Raw genomic sequence first — 9,172 nt, forward strand, 5'->3', positions numbered from 1 at the left:
TCTTGTTGATTTGCAATTTTACAAATTTGTTTACCATACAGGACCTGCAGTATCTAAGATATATGAAAGAATTTCTTACTAATTTTTAACTTTATGACCTGGCTTGAGTAAGAGGCACAACATGGTGGTACTGTCCCAGGGGCAGAGCAGGGAACAAAGTGTGGCTCTCAGGAACACCGTACCTCTTGTTTGGAGGTGTTAGGGTGACAGCAATCTGTTGCCAAGCAGGGCCAACTAGAAGGCCAGCAGCAGATTACTGTGATGCTCAGTGATCACTTGGTACTTAAGGGGTTTTCAAAATATCTGTTTTATTCTGTGTCTGGTTCCAACTGGTTGTGCAGAACAACAAGAGTTTCACTCTCTGTCTGGACAGTTTAGCCCTTAAAGACACAGTCCCCAATACCACAATTACATCCCCCTCTGTACTGGTTCTGGTCTGCTGGCCAGCACACTGGGAGGATAGAGCGAAGGCTCAGTCCATTTCCCATCCCTGCCCACATACACCCTACCCTTCTTCATGGGGAGCAGGAGCAAGAGTTGCAGTCCTAGAGTGCCTGTTTTTTCTTGCACGCTGTGACCAGTTAAGTCATAGTCTGTGCAGATGAGTAAGGGAGACTCATTCCTCTGCATGGGTGAGAGAGATTCTTGTCTTTAACATGCAGTAAATTAGTACTGTGCCTCCCCTTTCATAATGCACACACCAACCATGAGAAGTACATGGATTTGGGCTCAATAGTACAATCATAACTGGACATTATACTAATTACCACAAGTGGGAGTACTCACAACAGATTAAGCACTATGTCCAGGATGAAGTGTTTATAAGATCAAGCCCTCGATTTTTAATCAGCTCAAGGTTATGTGTTTTTAAAGGGCTGCCCCTAATTGTATCCTAATTAAAAGTCAGAATCAGCAGAACACAACATATATATTGGTCTGTTGCACAAACCATGAATAGTAACCTCCATTCATGAGTCAGTATTTGGAGCAAAATGCCACACATCTCGGATACCTCAGCTTTTCCCTTTATTCAAAATAGGAAATAACTGTGGTAACTGCATGGTATGCATTGGCAAATGTTGACTTTTTAATGGAGACCACACGGTTTCTATATATAAATTGGGGCTACATATAGTTCAGGGAGGCTACATACAGTTTGACCCAGCAGTGGAAAATATGGGGATAGGAATTGCAGCAGTTTATCTTGCTGTGATGGGGGTGTACAAAACCCCACACTGGGCAGGAAGAGGTTAAGGTACTGCTGTGGACTCAAGTAGCCCTGCAAGGCATGTGAGGCCTGGAATAAGGGCCTGAAAAGAGAGGAGCTCAATCTGCAGCAGCCCTGGCTCACCACCAGCTCACATGACCGTAATCTGGTAGAGTTTCTTGAAAGGAAGGTGGACCAGATCCTGAATGGCTGCTTTAAACATTTATGACCAATGAGACACTCAAGCACTCTCCTCTGGCCAAACTTTACTTTGCCTTTCAGGTTAAGAACAGGTGCACCCCAGACCTTGAGTCCCTTTGAAGCATTCTCCTGTGATATCCAACCCCGTCACTGGTTACTCACAGAAATACCAGGACTATTGTCCCCAAAGGAACAGGATACACACCAGTTTGCAAGACTCAATGCAGGACCAGCACTTTGCTTAACAACACAGCACTTTAAAAGATTTATAGTTAGAAAAAGAGGAAGTTTATTATCAAGGATTCTAGAGATAGTAAGTAAGGATATTGGAAACAAAAAAATTCATATAAAACAAAATCATAACATGCTTTCTAGAGACTAAATTTAGCTAACAGATCAACCTCCTGTCTAAAACAGTTTATCTCACCAAGTCTCTTGCAGCTTTTCAGCCAACCTTAGTTGAGATCCTGTTTTCATTAATAGAAACGCACTCCCCATTTACTTCCTAGTAAAATGAGAGGGTGTCTTCTTTACCTCCTACATATGCTGACAAAGTTCACTGAGTGTCCTCAGAGACAGAATAACCACCCATGGCTTGATTTTCCTGTTGTTGAAAAGTGCTGTTTCCCCGTTTACTTCACATCTCTTTGTTAACATTTGACTTCATATGGAAATGGGCATCCATTGCATTAGCTTAGAAAGCTTAATTTCATCCTTATGTAACCCTTCTGCCAGTCAGAGTTGGCAGCAACAAGGGCCAGGTTCAATATCTAGGGGACCATTCCAATAACACAATGCAAACCGGCTCGAGCCCCCACCCAGTGACCTGGGACAAATATATACCACCCCTGCTACGCGCCTCTAAGAGGCAATACTTCCCCTCTCAGAAGCACAGAGTCTGGGTGTAGCAAAAGCCTTTTAATAACAGAGAGAAACAATGTGGCATTATGTTGGGGAAACACCACCAACAGGATTCATAACACAACCCATGAGCAAAAAAAACCCCACCCCAAGCAAATTGGGGCATGCCCCTTTCCCTTTGGTTCTTGAGTCCAGCAACCCCAAATCACCCAAAGTCCCAAAAGTCCAATGACCCAAAAGTCTCTGTCCCTGGTCAGGGCAGCCTCAGAGTTCGAAAGTTTATCTGCGGAGCTTTACCTCCCAACCTGGGTGGAGATGGGACGGGGGTAAGAGGCACCTTACATGATCTGAAGCTGACCGCTCCATAGCTTTGCTCCGCTCCACCAGCCGCCCCACAAACTCCTTCGCTCAGCTCTGCGGCCCACAAACTGCTCCGCATCGAACTGCTTCACCAGCCTGTCCACAAGGCACTCCAGCCATCCCGCAAACTGCTCCACAATATATCTTCAGGCTCCCCCACTACTTAACACAACGCTCAGTAATTTCAGCCCTAAGGTAAATTCAGCTTGTAGTAGGGGAGCCCCAGTGCTGGTGCACTGTTAGCCCAAAGTGAGCTCAGCAGCCTATAACTAGACTTCTAATGAAATCAAAATTAGCTCTGATATTCCACAGTGGAGAGAGGAGAAAGTACAATTAGCATGTAAGGCCCTCACCAAAGGGCCCATACCACCAAATATTAATACTTGTCCCCAACCTCTCTCAATTCACAGAGTTTTGGAACCCATGACCCTTGCCTAGCGAGTGCTATTTAGTTGATGGTGAATCCCTCCATCATAACAAAAGGCCAAGTACAGTTCCAAGCACAGTTCCCATAATCGGGGTAATAACTATTTATTCTTCCTGCCCCAATAACAGAGACACTGGGGATCGCACAGCAGCCAAAGTGACCATTTGGGCAGCTATGGTCTCATTCTAGGGGGGGTGGGTGTGTCTATGCAAATGAGATTGGCCCCTGAAGTTCTTTTCCACAACTTGCCACACCTCACCACCAGATGTCAGGGTGGAGCTCATCCTGACACTGCTTACATCTATACTTCTTACCGCCTGTCTGGAGGAAAACCCATTCTTCACCTCTGCTACTGACTAATGTCTTGATACAGACCTTAAATATATATTTTCAGTATATATACATAACTCCTTCTACAGTATCTGTACATACATTTCACAATGGTATTAATGACCAGTGTGACCCCATCTTTCATTTAAGACCTCACATGAAATTTGTTGGTGAACAAGAATGTACATACCAGAATTAGGACATTCCTGTAACTCCTTAGCCAGTTGGCATTAAGGGGTTCTTGCATCACAGTACCAGAAAGCACTGAATTAGACTACAGCTTGCTGGTGCCCCTTTGAAGAAGAGGCCAGCTGCTGTGTGACAGGGCATCTGCCCCACACTGGCCCTGATAAAGTTAAAACCCAGCCTGGAGAGCTGCAAGGAAACAGCCAATTAGGGTGGTGGCTGCAGCCAATTAGGATGGTGGCTGGACCAGCCAATCAGGGCCCAGATGGCCCATATAAAAGGGAGCTGTGGGACAGAGTAAGTTAGTCTACTGCAGGAAGCTTAAGGGAGAGGACTGGTTTTCTAGAGGGCTGCAGAAACCAACACTATGAACAGGGCTGCCAGGACTTGCAGGCCTGAAGCCCTGGGAAGAGGGTGAAGGAGCCAGATGCTGGGGCTGCAGAGAAGTGGCCTTGGGAATTGAGATGGATGGATAGAGAAAGAAAGGAGGGGCAGTGTAAAGCTGTTGTTTATGGGGTCCCTGGGTTGGGACCCAGAGTAGAGGGTCTGCTAGGGATTCCCTTCCCCCGCCACTGAAGAAGCAGCCAGGCTAGGGATTACCAAGCTGCTGTGAGGAATGGCTAGACTGTTGTAGAGGAGTCCCCTGGAAGGGGGAAACCCGGATAGTGACATGGCTGAAGAGTGGTGCCATGAAGCAGAGGCAGTGAGACTGGAACTGTGGTAGATCTGCAGGCAGAGACAAGTATGGGAGAGCCACCACCACTAGAGAAAGCGGTGGACGTTTTGTTCCTTGACTTTAGCAAAGCTTTTGACAAGGAACAACACGTTCCTCAGTATTTGTGCCAGCAAGTTCAAGAAGTATGGGCTGGATGAATGGACTATAAGGTGGATAGAAAGTTGACTAGATTGTCGGGCTCAACGGGTAGGGATCAATGGCTCCATGTCTAGTTGGCAGCTGGTATCAAGTGGAGTACTCCAAGGGTCTGTCCTGGGGCCAGTTTTGTTCAATATCTTCATAAATGATCTGGAGGATGGTGTGGATTGCACCCTCAGCAAGTTTGCAGATGATACTAAACTGGGAGAAGAGGTAGATACGTTGGAGGGAAGGGATAGGATACAGAGAGCCCTAGACAAACTGGAGGATTGGGCCAAAAGAAATCTGATGAGGTTCAACAAGGACAAGTGCAGAGGATGGAAGAATCCCATGCACCGCTACAGACTAGGGACTGAATGGCTCAACAGCAGTTCTGCAGAAAAGGACCTAGGGGTTACAGTGAACAAGAAGCTGGATATGAGTCAACAGTGTGCCCTTGTTGTCAAGAAGGCCAATGGCATTTTGGGATGTATAGGTAGGGGCATTGCCAGCAAATCGAGGGATGTGATTGTTCCCCTCTTTTTGACATTGGTGAGGCCTCATCTGGAGTACTGTGCCCAGTTTTGGGCCCCACACTACAAGAAGGAAAAATTGGAAAGAGTCCAGCGGAGGGCAACAAAAATGATTAGGGGATTGGAACACATGACTTATGAGGAGAGGCTGAGGGAACTGGGATTGTTTAGTCTGCAGAAGAGAAGAATGAGCGGGGATTTTATAGCTGCTTTCAACTACATGAAAGGGGGTTTCAAAGAGGATGGATCTAGACTGTTCTCAGTGGTAGCTGATGACAGAACAAGGAGTAATGGTCTCACGTTGCAGTGGGGGAGGTTTAGGTTGGATATTAGGAAAATCTTTTTCACTAGGAGGGTGGTGAAACACTGGAATGGATTACCTAGGGAGGTGGTGGAATCTCCTTCCTTAGATATTTTTAAGGTCAGGCTTGACAAAGATCTGGCTGGGATGATTTAGTTGGGGATTGGTCCTGCTTTAAGCAGGGGGTTGAACTAATGACCTCCTGAGGTCCCTTCCAACCCTGATAGTCTATGATTCTATGGAGGGCACACCTGCTGACCAGTGCTAATTCCCAAAACGGCCAGTAGGAGGTGCCAGTGTGGTGAGTGACCCCGTGACATGCTATCTCCTATTGATTGGTTTGTTTTTCTTTGTCTTTTTCTCCATTAGGACCTTCAATAGCCCACAAGAGCTAGACTCCTACAAAATGCATCCAGAGCCTGTCTTGGCCCCTTGAAGGAAGGGGGACCTGTCTATGGCTTCTGATGATTATTTTGTGTCCGTCTTTACTTTTCTCTGCTGAGAGTATTTCTAGCTCTGGATGAGGTAGACTCTCTTGTGAATCAGATGGCAGGATGAGTCTCCCACCTCTGGACCTGTACTGATGACTACCTAGGAAAGGGGAATGCCCAGTCAGGTGAGTACAGGGCCCTGTCATGACCTAAGAGGATGCTGTGGGAGACCAAGCTCATGTCACTTGCCCACACTACTGCTCTGTTGTGGGTCCCATAGGTTACCAGAACATTCCAAAAAGTAAGATCCTCTGGTTGAGAAGGGGAGTAACTCTAAGGCGGACAGTGGATGCACTTGTTCAGCACATGGTCAAGGGCCTCCTGTTGAGCCTACTGAAACTATACCTCTCCACTGGAAACACCAGCTGCCCTCCCCAAGGATTGAGTCTTTGCAAATGGAGTTTCTCTCCCTGCCCCTGTAGGAGTACAGATCAGACTGAAAGGGCCAAATTCTCAAAGTAGAGGCTTAGGTCCACATAAGTGCACCCTCATGACTGTGTATCCAGTTACAAGTGAGCCATGCAGGCCACATTGAAAGAGTAAGAGCCACTTGTGAGTAATGCAGCCATCCCAATGCTAATAAAACATGTACCCCTTAAAACACACCAGCATGTGTTCTCTATAGGGTATGTACTAGATCCCCAGCTTGACTTCTGTGGAGCTATGCCAATGGACAGCAGCTGAGGATCTGCCCTTTGACATTTAGACAGTTAAATGTGAACAATGCTGACTTATAATCATTTCATACCAATGGATTTTCTGTAAAGTACTTCACTGTACCATAGAGATGGTGGAATTGTATTTGAGGAGATAATATTGTTTTATTCAACAACATTACTTTGTTATATTTTGCTAGATCCACTATTTTGAAAAATAAGTGAGAATATATTTACTGTAAACATTGTTATGGTTATATATTATGGCTATATTTTACTGTAGAGTAATAAATCTTGCTATGATTAACACGGGTGCAGATAATTACTCCTACGCTGTATCAGTTTTTCTTGGCCACAAGCTCTCGTGGGCAGGATGTCTCCTGCACTATTGTTCCTGCCTGGAAGCAGCACACAAACACTGCTTGTCAGCCTATGCATCAGACTAGCTTAGACATTAACCATGAATCTGTCACTGGTTTGTCATAAAGTATCAATACTAGTATGTTTGGATGAATTTTAGGAGAATGTCACCTAATAGCTGTCAGAGCCTTAAAAGAATAAGAAGGTTTACCAGATACTAACCATTCTGGCTCAGCCATTACAACCCTTCATAGGTGTCTAGAAATGACTGAATTTCTCTGAACCCTAATATGTAAGCTGTTATTACTGTACTTTAAAGATATAGTTAAATTAGTGACAGGCCTAATGAGAGCAGTGGCATATTGCATACGTGTTGCTAAGCATCCATGTACAGTGTGTCCTATCGCAGTTCCCACAGAGAATTGGCACAAAATCTTGTGTGTAAATTTTTTGAGTTGCCTTTGTTTAAACACCCTTGGGAAAACTAAATAGTTTTGTGAGGCGACAAGTGCCTAAAGCTGTAGCATCATGTTTAACAATTTATTATTTTGTGTCCAGAAACCAGACTACATCAACTACTGGCATGATTGGCAGTACAAGGAATTTTATATGGATGAGTGTGACATTTAGAGGAACACTCAGACTAGTAAGGAGTTCTGTCACCGCATGTTCTGTAACCTTGCCTTAATGCTATGCTGCTGTGGCTCAGAGCTCTGGCACCAGTAGCCAGCCTACAAGCATGGAAGTCTCAGCCAGGCTTCCAACCAGCCTACTTGCAGGGTGACCCTCAACAGCCCTTCTGGTCCTGAGTCTCCCTAAATCCATCTATCCTGAGTTCTTCACTACCAGACACTTGGACTTTTCCCCTCCGCTTCATCGCCTCTGAAGGCGTGAAACCTGCCCCCAGTTATCAGTTCACTTTGGCACACGCACTCCACACAGTTTGCACAGCAGAGACTTGCTTGGTGTAAAATAAACAATGTTTATTTAAAGGGGGGAAAAAATCAGATTTAAAGATGAAGTAGTGAGGAAAAGCAAACACATACAAGTTAAGCAGAAAATAAACATAAAGACACAACTTCAGGCTTCACGCTTCTATAGCAGACAAATTCCCTTTTATAATATGTTACCTGTAGCCTCTGAGTAGTGTCCCAGTGGGCCCTCTGTCATAGAGGGGATCCAGTTCTGGACCGCATCTACATGCTGGCCCTTAGTTTCTGGATGTTCTTTACTTCAAACCTCTTCTCTTTTAAGGAGTTTTTTCTTTCTGTCAGACTATGGTGATTCATGATGGGGAAATTTCCTCCTCACTGAGTTTTCCATGACACTGGTTTTCTTTTCAGTTTCAAGTTGTTTCACTGTTTTCCCATTAACTCTAATGGTCCACCATAGTCTTTTCCTGACTGGACAATGGATGGTACTTGAAATTATATTCATGTAAACAACTGGCTTGTAAGGTGTACCTGAAATTGTAGTACGGGTATACTATTCTGTATAAACAAATACATAGATTTATAACCACAGTTTGTATACATATAGTGATCATCAAGTTCAGAACATTACAAGCTTTCATAAGACTTTACTTGGCATATTTGTATACACAATAACTGTATATAACCAGTTGATTCAACTGATTATTCTTTAGTGTTCAGACCTCTGTTCTCCTCTTGGGGTTTCTAGACCCAGATTTGTCTAAGTGCTGCTTTCATCTAAGTGTTAGTATTGTCCTTTCACATATTGCAGCTTTTGTTTATCAGAGGATATAACTCAATGATTATAATATTTACATGAATGAGGGCCTATGCTTAATACCCAACACCTCCAGCAATTCTTGAGAGAAGATGATCAATATTTTTTTCATACATTAAGAAAATAAACATTACCCCATTCGGATTAAACATTTAAAGAATGCCAACATGTAATACTCATCTTTTTCCACAGATCCACCTCAGTATCTTTTTAATTTTAATAAATTAATGACTTTTCTATTTGCTAAAAATTGAAAGGAATGGTGTTTGTAAATATCTGTGATTATCTATCACTATGGGCCACAATGTTTTCTCCAGGGTAATGTAAAAGATGTTATAATACTACATTATTTAAATATCAAGTGTTTTAAATATACTGAAAAGGAATAATCAACAAGAACCAGAAATGAACATCTTGATTGATTACATTAAGTACGGTATGTCTACACCACAGTCATTTGGTGTGATTGCTGCTTGTGTAGACATACATAAGCTAGCTATAATTGAGCTAGCTCAGGTACTGGAATTAGCACCAGTGGCTTCTATGTGGGCTACAGCCCAGTGAGTAATTACCCAGGACTACAGGGAGGTTGTACAGGCCCACAATGAAACATGGACTGCTTCAGCTTCACTGTCTTGGTACTGAAGCTAGATAGAT

This window comes from Lepidochelys kempii, chromosome 5 (assembly GCF_965140265.1).
Source record: "Lepidochelys kempii isolate rLepKem1 chromosome 5, rLepKem1.hap2, whole genome shotgun sequence".
NCBI classification, from domain to species: domain Eukaryota; kingdom Metazoa; phylum Chordata; order Testudines; family Cheloniidae; genus Lepidochelys; species Lepidochelys kempii.